Source organism: Talpa europaea (assembly GCF_964194135.1).
Source record: "Talpa europaea genome assembly, chromosome: 8".
Lineage (NCBI taxonomy): Eukaryota > Metazoa > Chordata > Mammalia > Eulipotyphla > Talpidae > Talpa > Talpa europaea.
The window spans coordinates 13,965,125-13,974,397 of record NC_140075.1 but is presented as its reverse complement, the minus strand read 5'-3'; the positions used below and the strand labels follow the sequence as shown (position 1 = coordinate 13,974,397).

Here is a 9,273-nt window from a genome sequence, read left to right as displayed (position 1 = left end):
TTTTGTTAGATTTATTCCCAAATATTTGATTTTTTTTGTTTCGATAATAAAAGGGGTGTTTTTTTTTATTTCTTCTTCTTCAGATTTATTGTTTGTGTATAGGAAGGCTACTGACTTTTGCGTGTTGATTTTGTATCCTGCCACTTTACTGAATTGATTGATGAGTTGAATTAGTTTTTCTGTGGAGATTTTGGGGTTCTCTATGTATATTATCATATCATCTGCAAATAGTGATAGTTTGACTTCTTCTTTTCCTATTTGGATTCCTTGGATTTCTTTCTCTTGTCTTATTGCTCTGGCTAGGACTTCCAGTATTATATTGAAAAGCAGTGGTGAGAGTGGACATCCTTGTCTTGTTCCAGATCATAATGGAATTGCTTTCAGCTTTTCACCATAGAGAATGATACTGGCTGTTGGCTTGTCATAGATGGCCTTTATGATGTTGAGGTATGTTCCTTGTATCCCAAGGATTTCAAGGGCTTTTATCATAAATGGGTGTTGCACTTTGTCAAAAGCTTTCTCAGCATCTATTGATATTATCATATGGTTTTTATATTTCTTTTTGTTGATGTGTTGGATAACATTGATTGATTTTCGGATGTTAAACCACCCTTGTGCCCCTGGAATGAATCCAACTTGGTTGTGGTGAATTATATTATGGATACATTGTTGGATTCTGATAGCTAAAATTTTATTGAGGATTTTTGCATCAGTGTTCATTAGGGAGATTGGCCTATAGTTTTCCTTTTTTGTGTTGTCCTTATTCGCTTTTGGTATTAGTGTAATATTGGCTTCATAGAACGTGTTTGGTATTGTCCCTTCCTTCTCAATTTTTTGGAAGAGTTTGTGAAGGATAGGCACTAATTCGTCTCTGAATGTTTGGTAGAATTCATTTGTAAATCCATCAGGTCCTGGGCTTTTGTTTTTGGGGAGGTTTTTGATTACCATTTCAATTTCGCTGCTTGTAATTGGTCTGTTTAGGTGTTCTATTCTTTATCTAGCTTTGGGTGATTGTAGAGTTGTAGGAATTTGTCCATCTCCTCTAGATTGTTGAACTTGTTTCCATATAACTGTTCATAGTAGTTACTGATTATTCTTTTGATTTCTGCTGTGTCCGTTGTGATTTCTCCTCTTTCATTTATGATCCTGTGTATTTGTGCTTTCTCCCTTTTTTCCTTTGTGAGCCTGGCTAGGGGTTTGTCTATTTTATTGATTTTTTCAAAGAACCAGCTCTTGGTTTCATTGATCTTTTGGATTGTTTTTTTAGTTTCAATTTCATTTATTTCTGCTTTGGTTTTTATTATTTCTTTTCTTCTACTGGTTTTGGGTTTTTTTTGTTGTTCTTGTTCTAGATCTTTGAGCTTAGAGATTAGGTTGTTTCTTTGAGTTTTTTCTTGTTTTTTGATGTGAGCTTCTATTGCTATATATTTTCCTCTTATTACTGCTTTTGCTGCATCCCATACATTTAGGATATTGGTGTCCTCCTTGTCATTCAATTCAAAGAATTTTTTAATTTCTTCTTTGATCTCCTCGTAAGTCCAGTGGTCTTCCAGTAGTGTGGCTTTTAATCTCCATGAGGTAGGATAGTTCCTTGCCTTGTTTTTATGATTTATTTCTAGTTTGATGCCTTCATGGTCAGAAAAGATGGTTGGTATGATTTCAATCTTGGTGTATGTGTTGATGTTTGTCTTGTGCCCCAGTATGTGATTGATCCTGAGAATGATACGTGTGCGCTTGAGAAAAATGTGTACTCCGTTTTTTTTGGGTTTAGTGTTCTATAGATGTCTGTTAAGCCCAAATGCTCTAGGTCCTTATTTAGAGCTTTAGTTTCTTTACTTATTTTTTGTCTTGTTGATCTATCCATTGTTGATAGTGGTGTGTTGAAGTCTCCCACTACGTATGTGTTTTCTCTGATGTCTGTTTTCAGAGAGGACAACAGTTGTCTGATAAATTTTGGTGCTCTTTCATTTGGTGAGTATATGTTAATGAGTGTTATTTCTTCTTGAAGTATTGTCCCCTTAATCATAATGTAGTGACCATTGGGGTCTCTTTTTATTTTTTTGAGTTTAAAGTCTGTTTTATCTGATATAAGTATAGCTGTTCCTGCTTTCTTTTTTGGCCCATTTGCTTGTAGGATTGTTTTCCATCCTTTGACTTTGAGCCTATTTTTATCTTTTGTAGCTAAATGTGTTTCCTGGAGACAGCAAAAGGTTGGGTTTTGTTTCTTAATCCAGGCTGCAACTCTGTGTCTTTTTATTGAAGAGTTTAGTCCATTTACATTTAGAGTTAATATTGATATGTTAGCATCTGTATTTGCCATTATGTTTGTCTTTCCTTTGATTTTATTTATTTATTCTTTTAATAACTTTTTTTTTGGTCTTCTTTCGTTGTTATTCGTCCCTCTGAGGTTCTGGCTTTAGGATTCCTTGTAGTATTTTTTGGAGTGGGGGTTTAGTCGCAATGAAATTCCGGAGTTTCTCTTTGTCTGGGAAGGTCCATATTCTTTCTTCATGGAGGAAAGAGAGCTTTGCGGGATAGAGTATTCTTGGTTGGCATCTGTTTTCTTGGAGTCTGTTGACTATGTCCCTCCACTCTCTCCTTGACCGTAGTGTTTCTTCAGAGAAGTCTGATGTCAGCCTGATTGGTTTTCCTTTGAATGTTATCTGTTTCTTCTCTCTTGTCAGCTTCATTATTTTTTCCTTGTCCTGGATTCTTGGGAGCTTTACTATTATGTGTCTTGCTGTGTTTTTCCTTTCGTCGTGGAAGTTTGGTGTTCTTGTTGCTTCTTGTATATCAATTTTCAGCTCCTTCTTCGCATTTGGGAAGTTCTCTTCAATTATATCCATGAATATTTTCTCTGTTCCTACATCTCTCTCCTCTCCTTCTGGAATTCCTATAACTCTTATATTTCCTTTCCTCATGGAGTCAGATAGTTCCCGAAGTCTTTCTTCATTCTTTTTCCTTCGTTCTTCTCTTTCCTTTTCTGTTTTGGTTCTTTTTATTTCTGTGTCTTCAAGATTACTTATTTGTTCTTCCATTTCATCTATTCTGCTTTCATTGCTTTTCCCAGAGTTCTTTAGTTCCTCCATTAATTCTTTGATCTCCTGCATTTCTCTTACTTCCCTCTTTAGGGACTCAATTTCCTTCTTCTGATCTATCACTTTTTTAATCATGGCAATTTTAAATTCTCTTTCTGGAAGGCTCAGAAGTTCTTCCAAGTTGCTGTCGTTGCAACCTGGGGAGTGGTTTTCTTTTTGTTGTGTGCTTCTTTCCTGAGGAGTTGTTAGGTTGCGTGTGGTTCTTCTACTCCCTACTGTCTGTTTTCTAATTTGTCGTATGCGTTGGGACACTGTGTTGCTCGGACTGACTGACATCTTGGGTGAACTTCTCCGCTCCCCTCTGGCTCTTCCAGGAGCCATCTCTGTCTTCTGGGGGAGCTTTCTGCTGGTTTTAGGCAGTTTTTACTGAAGAAATGTCCCTGTTCTCAAATGGCGAAGCGGGATGCAGTCCCTGCGCTTCCGGTTTCAGGCACACTCTTCTGCGCACCCGGTCTGCCCAGGACGTGGGTGCGTGCTCCCTCTGTGGGCTCAGACTACTGGTCGGAAGGGGCCTGGCGTGGAATAACTTCCCGGCTGGCCACTGGGTCCTCCAGAAGCCTTCTGCCCTTTTCAAGCAGTCTTAAGAAATTTCCTGTTTAATGGGGTGTTAGTGACTTTTTTTTCCTGGTCGCTAGGTGGCGCCAGAGATCTCTCCTATTGTCCTTGGGGGGCTGTTTTTCGCCTCCCCCCACCCCGTGGGACAGGGAACAGAGCGGGAATGGTAGGGTACACCTCAACAGCTTTGGGGTGCTATGTCTGCCTTGTGCCCCACCGTCGTGGAGAACCCACGACTGTGGGCAACTTTAAATAGGGGCGAAGCCAATTAATATCCCCCAGAAGTTTCTGGAAATCATTAAGGGTGTGGAGATGGTCGGTCGCAATAGTTGCACTTTTAGCAGTAATATACGGACCATCGAGATGGAAACCAAGGTAGGTGTAGGGATCACAAATTTGAACCTTCTCAGGGGCGATTGTTAGCCCTATTATCTGTCCTCTGTAGGTCAGTTATTATGCTGTTCTGGGAATTGTGCTTTGAGAACCACTGTTTTAGACTAACATTCCATCATGTAGAAGAAAGTTTAAGTGACTTTTGTTTGATTCTGTCTTGCAGGTAATTGAAATGACTGCAATTTAATATATTCAGTCATGATTAGACTGATCAGAAAGGGTAAACAAGTTGGCCCAAGGTTGTCAAGATCTCATACCGAGGACCTTGTCAATTCTTGCAAACTGTTTACCTTCCTGATCATATTTTGCTAGTGGCTATGCTTAAGAGTCTCCCCTTGAACAAACCTAGAAATCAAAACTTAATTACTACTCTGATGCCAAGCAGCAGAATTTAGATAATAGACCCAAGTTAGGGATTTTGATTTTATGGAGTCAAATACATTCTAAAATCCTTTGATCAGGCAATTTTGCCTCTGAAGTGAATAACTCAAAATGCAAAAGAAAATTAATGCATAAAATTGTTCACCATGGCATCAAAATAGTGGAAAATTAGAAAAAAGTGAAAAGTAGAATAAATGTTAGATATTAATAACAGGTAATGCTGGATAACTTAAATATTACTCATCAGCTTGCTGAACTGTTCCCTTTTCAGAAACATAGATACCATCCAAAAATTTCCTGATATCCTTGTTTTTAATTGTCGTGGCTTGCTGAATAAAAGCAGCTGAATTTGATACAAGTTCAATGTCATTTCCTTCAGGAATCAACTCATCTTTCTGGGCTTGAGATACTAAACAAGCAACACCTTGTCTCATCTGAACCCTGCGAATGTATTTTTCACCCAAGAAATTTCAGATTTCAACAAGAGACCCATTCTCCTGAATAACAACGTTGATAGGGAAGTGAGCATACACAGACCTCATCTTATAATGGAAGCCCAGTGTAACACCCTTGATCATGTTCTGTACATGACTACAGATAGTGCGAACAGTAGCCAGTTCCTTTCTATTTCCCCACCATTTGTCAACCCGGAGCCTCTTCTTTTTCTTCCCAAGCAAACTGAGTTTGACATTGATGTGATTGAAGTCCCTCCGCAGGGTGCCTCTGGGACCCTTCACAATAACAGTGCGACCCTTCAGGGATATGTCAACATTTTCTGGAATGTCAACAGTCTGGTTGCTGAGAATGGTCTTCATTCTCGCAGTAGATGTTGCCCGAGTTAAATGGCAGTGAAGGGAGTGGAAGCACGCTAGAACCTCTTGGGGGGGGTTGCCTGCCAATAGGATGTCATCCATATAATGAATGATGTAAATAGAGGGCCATTGAAGACGTACCGGCCGGATGGCGCAGGCAACAAAAAGTTGACAGAGAGTAGGGCTGTTAGCCATACCCTGTGGAAGAACCACCCATTGGAAACGCTGAAGAGGTTGTTGAAAATTGATAGAAGGAAGGCTGAATGCAAACCTTTTCTGATCATTGGGGTGAAGTGGGATGGAGAAGAAACAGTCCTTAAGATCCACAACAACCCGGAACAAGTTTTTTGGGATGGCAGCTGGTGAGGGAAGGCCAGGCTGTAGGGCGCCCATGAGTGTCATAGTGGCATTAACCGCCCTGAGATCTTGAAGGAGTCACCATTTGCCTGAGGATTTTTTAATGACAAAAATAGGTGTATTCCAGGGTGACGTGCTAGGCACAACGTGACCGGCATCCAACTGTTCCTGCACCAGTTGGTATACTGCCTGGAGTTTAATTTGGGACAGAGGCCATTGGTCGACCCAGACGGGGTCATCGGATTTCCAAGAAATAGAGATGACATCCGGGGAGGGTACAGGAACGTCAATGGCCTCTACGGAAAACTTCCCAGTCTGGCACGGCTTACCTGGCCCTTAGGTTGGATGGGCTGTGTAATGCCTTGAAGGCGGGATCCAAGGCCACGACCCAGAAGAAAGCCCTGAGACAGCATTTGAGTGGTAACCACCTCATTAGGGCTACACATCATGAGACCCATTTGAGAGAGGAGGTCCCGACCCCAGATATTAACTGGGAGGCCGGGCAAGACATAAGGCTTAACGTGGCCAGTATGGCCCTCTGTGTCTGCCCACTGTAGGAGTTTGGAACTTTGTAATGGATTGGCAGATTGTCCTATACCTTGAAGGTTGGTGACTGTGGCTATGGTAGGCCAGGAGGGAGGCCAGTCAGACTGGCGGATGATAGAGACATCTGCTCCCGTGTCGATAAGGCCGGTGAAAGTGTGGCCGTCCAAAGAAAGAGTAAGGGAGGGCTTGTCCTTAGTTATGGGCTGAACCAAAGGACATCTGTGACATTAGTGTGCGACCCTCGATGAGGAAGGGTTTGTTGTCACGGCCCAGACAACAGGGGGAGCAGAACCAACTGGGCAATTTTTTGGCCCTGGCGGATTTGTAATGGGAGAGATGCGGAGGCAACAACCGAAAGGGTGCCCGTAAAGTCTTGATCTATGATTCCAGGAAAGACATGCAGGCCCCGGAGGTTGAGAGAGAAACGGCCGAGGAGGAGGCCGCAGGTGCCCACCGGGGGCGGTCCCTTGGATGTGGTGGATAACACCTGTGGGCCCATTTCTGGAGTTAATAATGTGTCGTTGGAGGCACAGAGGTCCAATCCAGTGCTACCTGAGGTGGCTCGGGAAGTTGGCCACTTATCGGGGTGGGACTGGTCGTTGATGGAACGAACCCCATTGTTTGTTGCGGGGCCTGGACCTGGCCCCACTTGAAGTTTCCCGAACGGGGGGGGGGTAGGGGATTTCCATCTGGGTCAGTGAGGGAGTGGCATTCGCGGGCCCAATGGTAACCCCTACGACAGAGTGGACAGAGTTGATAGGGTTGGGAAGAAGCGGAGGTAGTAGTAGCCGTGGTTTGAGGTTGTTGATTAGTGAAGGGAAACGGAGACAAACGGGATACCGCGGGAGCAGCAGGCGAGGGACAATTTCTAGCAAAATGGCCCTGTTTTTTGCATTTAAAACAAGTAACCTGAGCTTGTGTTTGGCCAGCCACGTAAGCGGCCACCGTCTGTCCCAAGAAGGCAGCGGCCATGGCCAGTCCTTGTTGGTAGGCAGGGTCAATGTCTGCACACACACGGACATAATCCATAATGGTAGAGGTGGTCCGGCGAATGGGACGTATAGCGGCCTGACAGGCGGGAGAAGCATTTTCAAAGGCCAGTTGACAGACAAAGTCAGAGGATCCAGCCGTACCTCCTAACATGCGTTCTGCAGCAGTTTGGAGGCAATCAACAAAATCAGAATAGGGTTCCCCGGAAGCCTGACGTATTTTAATTAAGGGGGTACCTGTGTTGTTTTTTGAGGGAAGTTTGCGCCATGCACTAAGGGCAGCAACACTAATTTGGGCATAAAGGCCGGGTGGAAAATTGATTTGGTTATTTTGATCAGAATAATTGCCTTCTCCAATTAGCATTTCAAGGGTCCATCCATTGTGGGCCTCGCGGTTTTGTCTTTCAAAAACCTTACAATTATCAATAAACTCAGCCTTCCAAAGGAGATGATCGCCCCCAGAAAGGGTGGCCTTTGCCAGGGAGTACCAATCCGACGGAGTGAGAGAGGATTGGGCTAAGGTGTCCAAAACAGTGAGGGTGAAGGGTGCCGTGGCTCCATGAAGGGACACCGCCTCTTTTAGTTCTTTAACGTTGCGGAAATTATGAGGCTCATGATGACGTTGAACAATGCCCTGGGCGTTGGTGGTTTCAACCACCGGAAAGAGATGTAATGGAGCAGGGCATGAAGGAGGAGGGAGGGACGGAGAGGGCGGTTGAGTGGGAGGAGTCAAAGAAAAAGGCCGCAAGGCAACAAGGGAGGAAGAAGGAGGGCAACATGGTGGTTTGGTGGGAACAGAAGAAGGACAAAATGGCGGCAGATTAACTTGTGGGGGTAGTGCAGAAGTGCCGTCAGCAGACACGGGGAAGGCCGCACACAATTTATCAAAACAGTTAACAAGAGTATTAATTTTGTTTCCCAAAGTCTCAAGTGTTTGCATTAAAACAGGCTTTTTTATGGGGTCCTTGGCAATAGAGGCGGGGGGAGGCCGGTAGCGACCCTCTTGTTCTGCCAACTCGTCCCAGTCTACCTCAGAAGCCGAAGGAGACCTACAGCGGGGTCGCAGCAGAGAAGGGTAGAGGCTTTTGCATGGGGGAAGTGTATTTGGGCAGGGCTCCTTTACGAGAATGCCGGCAGGTTGGGGGGCACCATCTGGCACTGGGGGCGCATTATTTTGGGGATTAGTCTCATCACAAGGGTTGGAGACCCCTGTCGCATGTTTTGGGGGCGAAATTTCTTCATCCTCACTATGGGATGAAATTAGGTCCTCACCGCAAGCCCTGGAAGGGGGAGCCTCAGCTACACTGGAGGGGGCACTTTTAAGGATATTTTCAGTATGGGAGATAGCATGTTATAAGCCAGGATCAGTTTTTCGCTTAGCCAACAGATCATTAATAAGATTCCAATATGAAAAGGTAGTTACGGGAACCTTTTCGGTCCCAAAAACTCGGTAAAAATCGTTGAGAGCATCTCCCACTCTCTGTCAGCGTTTTTCATCAATAGTTCCTTCTTTAGGGAGCCACAGGCATGTTTCTTGTACAAAATCAAAGAATAAAAAGAGGTCCTTGGACTTAACCCTAACTCCACGTGTCCTAAGAGCTTCCTTGAGCTGGGAAACATAAAGCTGGTGCTCACTAATTGCCTGTCCCGTTTTTAAACAAATCAGACGCCAAAACTTTCCTAATGACTGTCCCGCCGGGTGGGTTGGGGCCTGAGTAACTCGCGCCGCGCGCCGCGTCTGGGTCTACTGTAAATCTCTCGTACCTCGAGCGCCACGTTGGGCACCACCTGCCCGAGCCCGCGGACTGGTCAACGAGGTTCTCGAGTGGAGAGCAGCTACATGAAGAACAGGGGTACACCACGGAGGGAGACACGTGCACTCTTCGTTCCGCTATCGAAGGTCTCTTTTACTTTCGGTTTTGGTGGGGCTTTATAGCTGGGGACCGGAAGCGGAAGAAGCAGGCCACCTGTGCCTAGCCAATGATTAAACACATAACCTTATTTGGTGCGCCGGAGGACGTCATGCACACTGGGCCAAAAGAAGCACAGCTAATCCCGGAAGGGCACATGCCCTTATTTGGTGCGCCGGAGGTCGTCATGCGCACTGGGCCGAAAGGAGCACAGCCAATCACGGAAGGGGGA

At 44.4% G+C, this 9,273-nt stretch overlaps 1 pseudogene across 1 annotated transcript; it reads right to left on the bottom strand.

Annotated features, from left to right (window-relative positions):
- Nucleotides 1-4,663: 4,663 nt before the first annotated feature.
- Nucleotides 4,664-5,248, bottom strand: LOC311174965 (large ribosomal subunit protein uL6-like; annotated as a pseudogene). Its single transcript has one exon. The product of its transcript is annotated as a large ribosomal subunit protein uL6-like (transcript).
- Nucleotides 5,249-9,273: the final 4,025 nt, after the last annotated feature.